General features: G+C 40.0%; 1 protein-coding gene across 2 annotated transcripts in view; it reads right to left on the reverse strand.

The window, feature by feature from the left end:
- LOC140242027 (dynactin subunit 1-like) overlaps window positions 1-12,235 on the reverse strand; it is a 66,024-nt gene that overhangs the window by 19,332 nt on the left and 34,457 nt on the right. The window lies entirely within an intron of this gene.

Below are 12,235 nucleotides of genomic sequence, written 5' to 3' on the forward strand. Positions count from 1 at the left end.
GTGTGTGCATGCGTGGAGGGGTGACTCCTTAAAGTACTATAGTGCATTATATTTCTAATGTCATAAAGCATGCAATCAAAAATTTAGAACCCCAACACGAAAAATTCTCAACAATTCCGACAAAATTGAGGATGGAAAGCTAAACTCTGCGGCTGCTAATTTGTGAATGGTCTCGCACGGAGGGGCAGAAGCCTTTCAAATTTCTGGAACAATACAGGCAGGAAAAATATCTGCAGGCATATATACAGGCAGAGGAAGTGTACGGGCAATAAATCCTGTTGTGACGGGAGAGATGTATACATCTGTGCCTCCAGCATTAATCACCTTAAACACTTATGCTCCCCATAAAATGTGATAGAGGGAGCGAGAGAAAGGCTTGGGGAAGAGAGAAGGAGAGAGAAAGAGAGGAGTGAGCTGATGAGAGTGCAAGGATCTCCGCGGACGGTGCGTTGACTCCCCGTCAGAGAACAGTGAACCGACATGTCCGCCACATCCCCGGGTTCCTCCACCGGCCGAGGAATGAACGTCCGGCGCTTGCACTCTGGCCGAGTTCAAAGAACCGGAGCGGCAGCCCGGCGTGACATGGAGTAACGCCGGCTGCGAGACAAAACTCCCAGGGTGCATGAAACCACAACGGATCACGGGGGCCAGAAAGAAAAGCTCGGTCCCTACCAGACCTCCCACCATCCCCCCCCCCCCTCCTTTCACTCTTTCTAACTACTACTAATTTTCCTCTCTTTTTTCCCTCATATTTTTATTACTCCATTTTTTGACTTTGTTGTTTTCTATGCGGTGATGTTGTAGGGATGTTTTTTCTCTCAGCTGTGGCCACAGCCACAGTTTGCTGGCGGTGCCGGTCGACGGACGGTGAAACTTTACACCGTTGCCTCTTCTATTATTCTGGGGACTTGTCACAAAGTGGAGCAGGCCACATGCAATCAAAAACTTTGTTTCTCGCTTCTCGGAGGAGTGAGGACACGCACCCATCGCTAAAGGACTTCAAATGCTCTAAGTCCTCTCACAAGTTAAAAGAGATGCTTTTTCGTGTACGTGGTATTCCCATCTGCAAACATCACTTGATAAGATAACTATCAAAAGTTTAAACAAAACACACAAAAACGACTGACACAAAACAGGTATCTACATTACCTGGGCTAAATACTCTATCCTGAACTTCTTTCAGAAATAAAAAGTCAATATCTTACATACAGAAAGTCATATCAATGATGCCTTTGTTGTTTTGGCTTTTTTTTCCAGTGTGCTTCTGCTAATGAAAGGTTGATTTAAAAAAAAAAAAAAACTATCCTTAACCGTCTTTAAATTGGAGAACATCAAAGGAAGGGGGAAGGGGGTCATGGGTTGTGGTGCTGGGGGTGGGGTAAGGTAATGGAAAAGGAGATGTTCAAGGCTATGAAGGAAGATGAGGTGCAAACCAAAATTTGACCGACAAAACTGCCTTCCATGTTGGGGAAGTAAAGCTCATCCCAGTACTTGGGCTTAGTGAAACTACTCATTGGTCCCTTTTCGCTACAAATGCTAGAATCATACCCCTGGTTCGCAAGATTTTAGATGCAAGGATCTAACCTTTGAAAGCAGCATCTGTACAATGAGACCATGCACAGACTTCTCAAAATGCAAAAGCTTTATCTCTCTCTCTCTCTCAGTTGATGAGTGGAAAGCAAAAAAAATATCTATTCGCAGATAAATGCAGACATACACAGTCAGGCATAGAGAGAGAGAGAAGGGGTTAAGTTCACACCTCCGTATTGTTAGAACTGCCCTTGCATGCATGTTTTTCAGGGATGATGCAAAACAAACCTTACAGAGACGTGACAAAAGCAGACTGTTCCATTGCTGATGTGGGGGGGGGGGAGAGAGAAGCATTGCTGGGCTGAGGGTGATGTCAATTGCAAGTTAAATCGTGTTGCACGACTGCGACATTCACGAGACTTCCTTGCATGAAATTTACAAGAGACCCTAGACATTATTATGGAAGGTGGAAAAAAAAACACACATAACTGAGAGGAAACTTCCATTCCTAGAGGTTAAACACCAGTCAAGCATGTACAAGAGACTTAGCCAATGTAGCTAGGCACAGGATACCGGTTCATTCCATTATATGAGACAGGAATATACCAGGGAGGTCCACCTCCCTGAATATACCAACTAATATCCAGAGTCAATCATGTCAGTGGTAGGTAATTACGAGAGGTGCCGATGGCTCTATCACTGCATAATTTGGCTATCGACTGCATGCAGCATATATAAGAGATAGCCCACACAACAAAGTTCAGGGGTATTCTTATCTACAGGCTTTACACTGTAGCTATTGCACCATAGATGCTGACGTTTGCATTGCACTTGTGATCTATAACACGGAGAATTCACTTCATTTTATTCAGTTCTCTGTAGATAAGCTAAAACTGATATAATTTCATACTTTTTTGACAAAACACACTGCTGTGACTTTGCTTTGAAGAATGTTGTGCCTCCCCCTACAACTGGAGGTGTTGGACCCCTATCACATTATTTAATGCACTGGGTAGTGACAGAGTGGATCAATCCATTGTAAACTGGGGGAGGTCTTTACCAAAACTATATGTCTGAATTGTTCACATCGATCATTCTAATTGCTTTTTTCTCGCAAGTACCCAACAGTCTCAAGCCGAATCTCGTGTGGGGTGCCATCAATAAGCGAGGGACGAAATGTCAGACAGATAACCCCATAAATATTTATTGGAAACAGATTAAATCAATCTCGTGGACGACCAAGAGGAGCGAGGTGCGGAGATAAGGAGGAAAATCAAAGCAGAGCTCTCTTCTTATAATTCACTACTCAACAATGTCAAGGTCTTTATCACTCAGTGATTTTTGTTAACAACCGACATGTATGTCAGGTAGAAATGAATTATTTTCGAGAAAAAAAAAAGATTGTACGAGGGAAAACGATCCCACTGAGATTGTCAATTATATGGACAATTATTACCTGCAACACCTATAGAAGCCCCCGTTTTGCACTCAGCATTGCATAAATGTAAAAAATGGAGCAGTATATCGTCATTTTACTTCAGAGTGACATACATTTTTTTTTACAGCTGTAGTAAAAGGGGGGGGGGGGGGTTGAAACATTGCAACATGAAAATTAGAGCAATTTGAGGATCACAGTCAGGGATGCCTGCATTTTCTTCAATATAATCCACAGAAATCAAAGAGCCCCATTTTACATCTGTTCTTTTCTTTATTTCCATCTTCATTTCTGCTTTACTAAATGTATCCTCCCGGTCAAATACAAAAGTTTCTCCTTCAATTTGTATTTGTATTAGTATTTGAAATAGATACAGTATTTAACAAATAAAAGAGTTTTATGGTTCACTGACTTGAATTGCACATGTAAATGTTTCTCATGTAAGTTGACTGTCAAACATCTCATAACCTCAAAGACATCGCCAATAAAAGGAGAAAAAGAAATAACCATTTAAAAAAAAAAAAACATTTGAATTCATCAATAGGCAGTAAGTTGATTAAAAAAAACAAACAATATATTTGGAGTGGTATTTTCATGACATTCTAAGATCAAATTGCTCAGACATATAGATAAAGAACTGATACCAAGTTTGTAACGAACAAATTCAGTGATTACATCCTGCTGGCTTGGACAGGTGAAATATTGTTCACAACAACCAGAGAGCTTGTTTGATGTTTGCCTGACATAGCAATAAATAACACCTTCAAACCTAATACAAAGTGTTGCAATACAGCAAATAGAATTCTAGGCAAACTGAATGGATCATTGCTCACCCTTCTGAAGATATGATATCTATGATTTGAACTCATAAGGAAATTGGTAGATGGGTGGTAAATGTGTGGACATGTAAATTTGTGCATGGGCATTGGAAAGGCTTTCATCCAGCCAAGTGTGTAAAGTGACATTCTAACCTCCATTGATTCTACTCATAAACTATGTTAAGAGTTTGAATGCAAAAGGATTCAACTTCATTTATGATGACTTGAGACATTTGGGATAAGGGCTCCTAAAGAAAAAAAAAATAAAGAAAATGACAAAAGATATTGGATACTTTTAATCCAATTCATTTTTATGTAGTGGGGTATCACTGGTTTGGCTCTATCTCACAATGGACTTTCGTTAAAATATGTTTAAAAATAGCGTTTAACCAATTTTGCGATCACACTTTTCATGTCATTACATGTGTCTATGGCATTATAAATAAATGTAAGACAGGTACAGATACAAGTGCTCATCTAAGCAGGTAAAAAGATCCTCAGCCAAAAGTAGACACCAGTGGTACTCTAGATTCACAAGAACAGCCTCAGCTAGTCATCACACATGGGATGGTTGAACTGTATACACTCGTTTTTGCTGGCATATCGTCATTCTAATTCTGATTATCAAGGGTTCAAAAAAACTTTAACAACCTGTGAAGAATTTCTGTTCATTGACAGCATATGATTTTCAAAGCAGAAAAATCCCCATGACACATTTGGATCCTTCCACTAATCTGCTGCTCTCTTCCGTGTTCTTTTGTTTCTGATTTGTAGCTGCAAAAGTCTGTACTAGTACGAAAATGTTTTTGAAGAATTCTTGTTGTAGTTGGCTTTAATTAACTGTCACTTTCTTCAGCACCCCTTAGGATGAACATTATTGTCATACGATACTAGCAAAAGAGGCACTGTGACATTTTTGACACCCTTAAGGAATGCCGAGACAGAAGATCAATTTTAGACGCCAACTGAAGAGGGGAAAATAATGTTGCAGGTCATTACCTTCTTTAGTAAGTCCCTCCGCACAAAATGACTTGAGAGCAACCCCTTCAGTATAAAATGTAGCTGTCTGTTTGGAAAGGGAGGCTGTGGAAAACTCGGTCATGACCATTGCGACCTGTAGGGGTGCTTGAAACCTGACTCTCCGGAGTGTGCTGCTGAATAAATGTATTGGAAGTGTGGGAACCTCAGAGCTGGTTTTAATCATCCAATTTTCATTCCTTCCCTCAACACACAGACACACACATATATTCTCTCCCTCTCTCACTCTCTCTGCTACCCCCCCCCCCCTCTATCTATCTCTCCTCTCACACTGCTGCTCCTGCCTGTCTCCGTTTGTTTCCTCTTCTCTCCATCCACTCATTCATTCGTTCTCTCTCTCTCTCCACTCTCCAAAGCCAAGGTGGCCTGAGGGAACGATAGCACGGGGAATATTATATTCATTGAACCACAACTTGACCCATTTCCAAGACTGGCCGGCCACTCTGTGTTCCTTGCTTTAGTTTCCCACTCCAAACTCACAAAAACAAGGAGAAAACATCTGACTTTGAAAGAAACAAAAATCAGCATTTTCCTCATTTCTAACTGCGCTCCACACAAGCATTTCAATCAGAAATAAGTTTGTCGTTAATGTAAATATTCTTTAAAGGACAAGTTCACCTTCATTAACATAAGGATTGAGAGAATGCAGCAATATTAGTAGAACACATCAGTGAAAGTTTGAGGAAAATTGGACAATCGATGCAAAAGTTATGAATTCTTAAAATTTTTGTGTTGGAACCGCTGGATGAGGAGACTACTAAGGCTCGTGATGTCATATGAGTACAACAGTATGAAGAAAATATAAAGAAAATTCAACATATTTTCACTTTTTTCGCATGATAAAAGAGCACTTGACTTGCCTCTTTCTAAAGGCAATGGGAACAATATTACCCATAACATATGTCAGTAACGAGTAAAGAGAATGTGTACTTTTTTCAAAAGATGAAATTTTGTGAAATTCTCTTTATATTTTCCTTATATTGTTGTACGCATTTGACATCATACACTGCAGTAGTCTTCTCATCCAGCGGTGATTGTCTGATTTTTCTCAAACTTTCAATGATGTGTTCTACTAATATTGCTACATTCTCTCAATCCTTATGTTAATGAAGGTGAACTTGTCCTTTAAAGTGAGCAGTTTAATAGAAAATTCAAATACAGGCATAACTTTAAATAACATATATGTACATGTAGGATGTCCATATAGCAATACTAACAGCAACAGCGAGCTTGAAATCACACATTTGATAAATCCTAGGGGCTAGTGTTAACCAAATGGGGAAAATAAGTGTGTAAATCAACGAAGAACAGTGGAGCATCCGTGCTGTAGATGGCATTCAACACCAGATCCAACACCAGCTACTGGAATTACACTATAACTAGCAGCACCCGTGGAAATCCACGGGTCTGAGGGCCTCATATTTTTTTGAATTTATTCATATTATTTTCGCCGCGTTTTTAGTAGTCAAAAAAGAAAGAACTTTACTATTTTCTCCTTTCTTCTTTTGCACCCTCTTCTACCCATGGCCATCCCCTCCTAACACCTGAGCTGAGGAGCCGGTCCATGGAATGGGACTTTAAAATCGCCCCGCTTGCTGTTATCACAGATCAACTTAGCAGCACCCGTGGAAATTCGAGGATTGTCTTCTTTGCCCAAAGATTCTTCCCGTCAAAATACAAATAAACAAACAGAAAATGGCTGATGCTCTCCTGTAAATCACACAGTACAACGTAGTAACAGCTCTTTTCATAGAATATCATTCACACAGATTGCATTCATCAACACACAAACGCATTGTAAAGAACTTTCAAATGTCATGCTGTTTGTATTCACTCGTCGCACAATGCATGTGACTGCTTCTGCTCATAAATTGATGCTTGCATCATCCTGTTGGGATTCTATCAGTGCCTGTAGACAGCGACAGGCTGCCACCAATATCCCTGCATATTATACAGTGCGCTGCACATGTGCACTCCCCAGAGAGTGCTCTTCAACCTTTCCTAAAATAAGGCACTGTATTAGACAATGCAGAACTGTAGAGGGCAGTCTTCACAATACAAACAAGGAAAGAGAAAGAAAGACAGATGGATAGACAGACAGACAAACAAACAGACAGACAGACAGACAAACAGACAGACAGACAGAAAGAATGGTAAATCACCTAATTGGAAAACACATTCCCAGAATCTAACGAGCTTCCTGGGATCATGTACTGCAAGGTAATAATTACAGAAATATTTGCACAAATCAAGCAGAGTATTTTTATTTGCGCTGCAAAAGGAACAAGATGCATCCTGTCTCCCTCTAGTGCAATCCGTTCAAAGCATTCACCTATCATTTTTCCCATCAGACAAACTAATTAGGAGTGTGACAAATCCCCCCAGAATGCGAGAGAAATGTCGATCAAGAAGTGAAATGAAGACAGTCTGTTTGCGCCCTGCTGGCTGTAGTCTGTAGTCCAGACCTCAATATAATACAGTCAAACCCGTCTATAGCAGCCACCCCAAGTGAGATGAAAAAAGTGGCCATTGTAGACATGTGGCCAGTATAGACAGGGCCGCTATAGACAGGTTTGACAATGTACACTGTGATGATGTCAGTAGGGCCTCAAAAATTTTGTGGTAATTACTGTCATAGACATTACTTTTGTTGTTTTTTTTTTACCTCCTCTTCTATCATTGTTTTCATTATCATCAGCAGCATAACTATCAATAACATTATGATCAAAATAAACATTTACATTGTCATTACCATCAACATCTGACACAAAAACATCAGCACCATCACTACCATCGTTTTAAGTATGGCCACTGATCTCTCAGTCTAACGTTCAGTTTCCAAATTCATGACGAAATGGACCAGGGCAGCACAGCTAGCAGTGAAATTTTGGCACCGTCTCTTAATTCAATAAGCTGACACAACAAACAACAGTACACAGTAGAACTGGCAAGACAAGTTTGACACAAAAACGCACAAAAATTTTAACATCATTCTCCACAAGCATGACAGAGACATCTCACTACTCTAGGCTTTGGCAATGCTGTGTTTGCATCACATAGTGGCCAAGTTCTCAAAAGACACTAGATTTCATTGCATTCTCAAATCAGCCACCGAGACTGAGCAGCGGCAATTGCCTATTATGTAGCACACACAGGATAGGGGATACACACACACAAAGGCCAGCGTTCACGAAGGCGGTATACTGTATACACCACATATCTTGTGAGTCTAGTTTTTTTGCGATTTGGGACTTCCAAACAATTTCGTGAGTGGTTGAATTCGCAATCGTGGAGTACAGTACTGAACAGAGAAATGTGAGCCTGCACTTTGCATCATGACAGGTTCGGATTTAATTTTCGCGCGTTGTTAAAAATTCATGCAAAACTCATGAAAATAAAAACCTTGCAAAATATATGCTGTATTAAGTATTGACCGAATCGGGTTCGTTGAGGGCAGTAGACATTTTACAGCACAGGGCGCAGCCATAGTGGGTGTATCAGCCGACCCCCCCTGCTCTCCCCCACCCCGGGGCAACATGTTTACACGCACTTGTAACAAAGGTTCGCGCACTAAGCAAGCATTCGCGCACTCAGTACGAGACGCCCATTGGCTAAAGCAGTTTTTCATTCTGCGCGCGTGCTAATGTCGGGAGAGGGGTGGGGGAGTGCGGAGGGGGGGTCGGATGATACACCCACTATGGCTGCGCCCATGCCAAAAATACACATAGCGCGTCACAGAATCGGTCAATAGTCAAAACCATGGTGTAAAGTTAGTCCATGGACTAAAATAGCACGAAGAAGGCGTACCTTACACAAACACGAGATCAATTCGTGATTATCAAAGGATCGGGATGTCTGTTGATGTACCAGATATGTCTGCGAATTTATGCAGAACATAAACCATGGACTAAAATTTAAATCACCTTCGTGAATACGGGTAACACATGTAGTCTATTTAGAGCACTACGTTGTAGCATCTATACTACACAAGTCTCGCAGAAGTCATACACACTCTTCACAGGATTCGAAGACTGAAATATATAGGCATCGCAACACTGTCATCAAACTAGAACTAGTGCCTCAATAGGCTGCAATGCTTGTCAGTGAAAGGAAGTCCAAAAGAAGATCACAAATGAAGCTTATAGGAGTATTCTAACTTACAAACTTGACAAATCAAAAGCAAAATGCACATAAAAATTGAATATTCTACACATGCTCCTCATCATTTTCAAAATTTTTCATACAGCATTTCATTCATATTATTCGATTTCACTGTATGACTGCAAACTCTTCTACTACCACTCTCATTCTCAAAGCACCCAAGTCTGGTTTCACTGAGACTATTATCTAGCACAAACATTATTATGCATTTGTCGAACCATGGTAATGTCCTCAATTACATGCATTGTGGAAATATACACAGTATGGTTCTAATCACTGGGGCGATAGCTCAGTGTTGTTAGATCGTTGAACCAAGAAATTGCCATTTTGTCTTGATCATATTACTTATTTGAATTGAGAAGAAGCTCAGAAAATGATCCTGAGGCTACATGGAAGACTTTGTGGGTTATGTAGGAGGCATCATGACGATTGTATACAGTAACCCTTAAAGGACCAGTACATTGAAAAGGTGATTGCTTTCTTATTCAGGATGGATGGCTGTGGGAATGGAAGAGTTAAGGGTTGTTTAAATATCCATGGTTGACGAAAGTTCCTGCTTGCTGGAGGGGGGGGGGGGGGGCGGGGGTGGCCTAGCATAAAGATATAGATTGTTGGATGCCACTATTGCAATAGTCATTGATGGTAAGTTCTAACCGTAATCTTGAATTTTAAATCTAATCTAAATTTTACCCTAAGCACACCCATGCTCTGTAACTAGGTTAGCATAGTGATGTGGTAGTGTCCATGTTATCAGCATTTTTTTTCCTCCTTTCTCTCTTTATTTCACACACATACACATACACATACACATACATGTACACGTACATATACACATACACATACACATACACGTATACACATACACATACACACATGTACACACACATACACAAACAAACAATAACATATAACCTGCATGTACCTGTTTTTCTATGTATGAAGGGAAACACTTAAATCTTTCACTACTCCAGCTTTCAGTGGGGGGAAAAGAGGGCACGCATTTATGATTCATGCTTGGAAATAGGGAGAGTCAAAAAGCAAATAGGGGTATAGCATCGGCACAACATACGTACACATTTATAAATACTACACCAACTCATCGACATCACAAAACATGTCAGCCTACAAAATCATCATCCGTTCAGAACCGCTGCAGAGATTAACCACAGAATGCGTGGAATGGGCCCAAGCTGGTCATAGTTAGGTAACCTGGATGGACACTCCATAAATATATTATATGATATATATTTCTTTTGTCCTTGTAAAGAGTGAAAAACATTTGGCCAATAGATTTGACATCTCCTTGTAAAAGTCTAACAAGAACAGATGCAATTCACGATCGAATCAAATCGCATCTTGGTTAGTGTTAGTGGCCCTCGCCATTGTATTTGCTGCATGGTACGTGGATGGTGATTGGTTAGTTTTTGGCAGGCATGCTGTATTCATTCCGTGATGCAAAGAATGCTTTTTGGGTTGGGCTGCTACGTCACCGACCTTTGGCCTTCTCCTCCGCCGTCTTGTCTTGGTTCTTCACGGCCTCGTCTGTTTCAGATTCAAGTCAGTTTTAGCTAAAGCATTAAAACACACCTTCAAAATCACTTTTAAAAAAACACTCAAAAGTACCCGAAACAGCGGCAAGCAAAATAATTTGGCACCTTCTGCACTGAGAGTCATGTATTGCGCTTAAAATAAGTGTTGACATGTCACCAAACTGAAGCACACAGATACAAAATGTGCGAAAATTTGATTTCTTGCTGGGGGGAATGAAAAAAAAAATGCCATCAAACACACCGAATGGAATGACAACGGGAGCTCTGAAAAAAAAAGCCTGTACAGTATGTCCCAAAAAAAATTACAATCGGATTTTCGCACTGATAACACCCAGTATGGTTAAAATATCTTAATGCTACTTCAGGGTCTTAAAATATAACATCTTAGTTCTACTTTGCAGAAAACCCCATTCAATTTGGTTTAGCAGTCACAGAAAAATGTGGATTGTTGTAAAGCATGTCATGAGTCTGATTCTTCCAAGTTTAGCACTTGGATGCTCTTGGAACTGTTTTTTTTTTTTTTATGTGTGAACACAATAGACAGAACTTGGAGGGAAGAGATTCCTGACATGCTCTACAAAATTCCTCATTTCTCTTTGACTACTGAAGCAAATTGAATGGGGTTTTCTGTAAGATTATGGGCAATGAGATATAGTTTCATATCCTGAAATTGTGTTTGGATTGATTCACTATTTTTAAAGTTATCGTTGCGGAAGGTACCGATGTAATTTTTTGGGGGGACATATGGTAGTGGATGTATGCATTGACAAATCATGAATCTACACACTTTGAACAATGTGTATAATTTGTGCAGTGTATTCACGTAAAACATGAAAAGAACTCTTACAAAAAAACCAAAAAAAAAGAAAGAGAAAGAATTTCACACATGTTTTGGGTGACAAAATGGATATGACTGTTGTCCTCACAAAAATCAACATGAAAATTTTGAGATGATCAGAGATGCATAGCCATAGGGTATATTTTGCAGACAAAACTTTATTGTTGTTGGGAGTTCACTCTTCTTGTGCCAATCTCGAGAGCCGAATACAAGGCCAACACTTCATACTGATCAGCTCTCGTATTCAAAATAAAAACTGATGCAAAATTTGCCATCAGTAAGATTGGCTTCAGAATAATCTTGATACCTTTATCACATACAGCAAGGTGGTAGACATGAAAATCACATGCACCTCATCATGAAGATATTGTGATAGACCTACTATTTCAGCCTTTCGTACAATGTCACCGTTTCATCCCCGTCCAACTACACATCTGACTTATGAACTTTTTCTGTGCCAATCAGTCAAATGTGCACAAATTTCAAACACAGAACTATGGACAACGAATTACAGTTGAACCTCTCGTATCCGGACAAGTCGGGACCGGGGCTCATCCGGATAAGGGATTTGGCCGGATACGGGAGACTCAATGCTTTAGACATGTACATATACATACACATGTACTGATGTAGCCCATTGTAGTACCACATGTAGTAATGTGTATACTGCAACCTTTTCATTGTTACACTCAGTAACAGACCCCAAAATAGAGGTTCGTGTTTGCAAGAATGAAATCATTTTCTTTTATAAATTCTTGGAATGATTTACCTAAATAATTATTAAGAAATGTATCAAGTAGATCTTGAAAATAAACCATACTCGGCAAAGTCGACTGTAGGTCGCCATTGTTAGATTGAGTTGGGA

The sequence above is a fragment of the Diadema setosum genome, chromosome 18, assembly GCF_964275005.1.
Source record: "Diadema setosum chromosome 18, eeDiaSeto1, whole genome shotgun sequence".
NCBI lineage: Eukaryota > Metazoa > Echinodermata > Echinoidea > Diadematoida > Diadematidae > Diadema > Diadema setosum.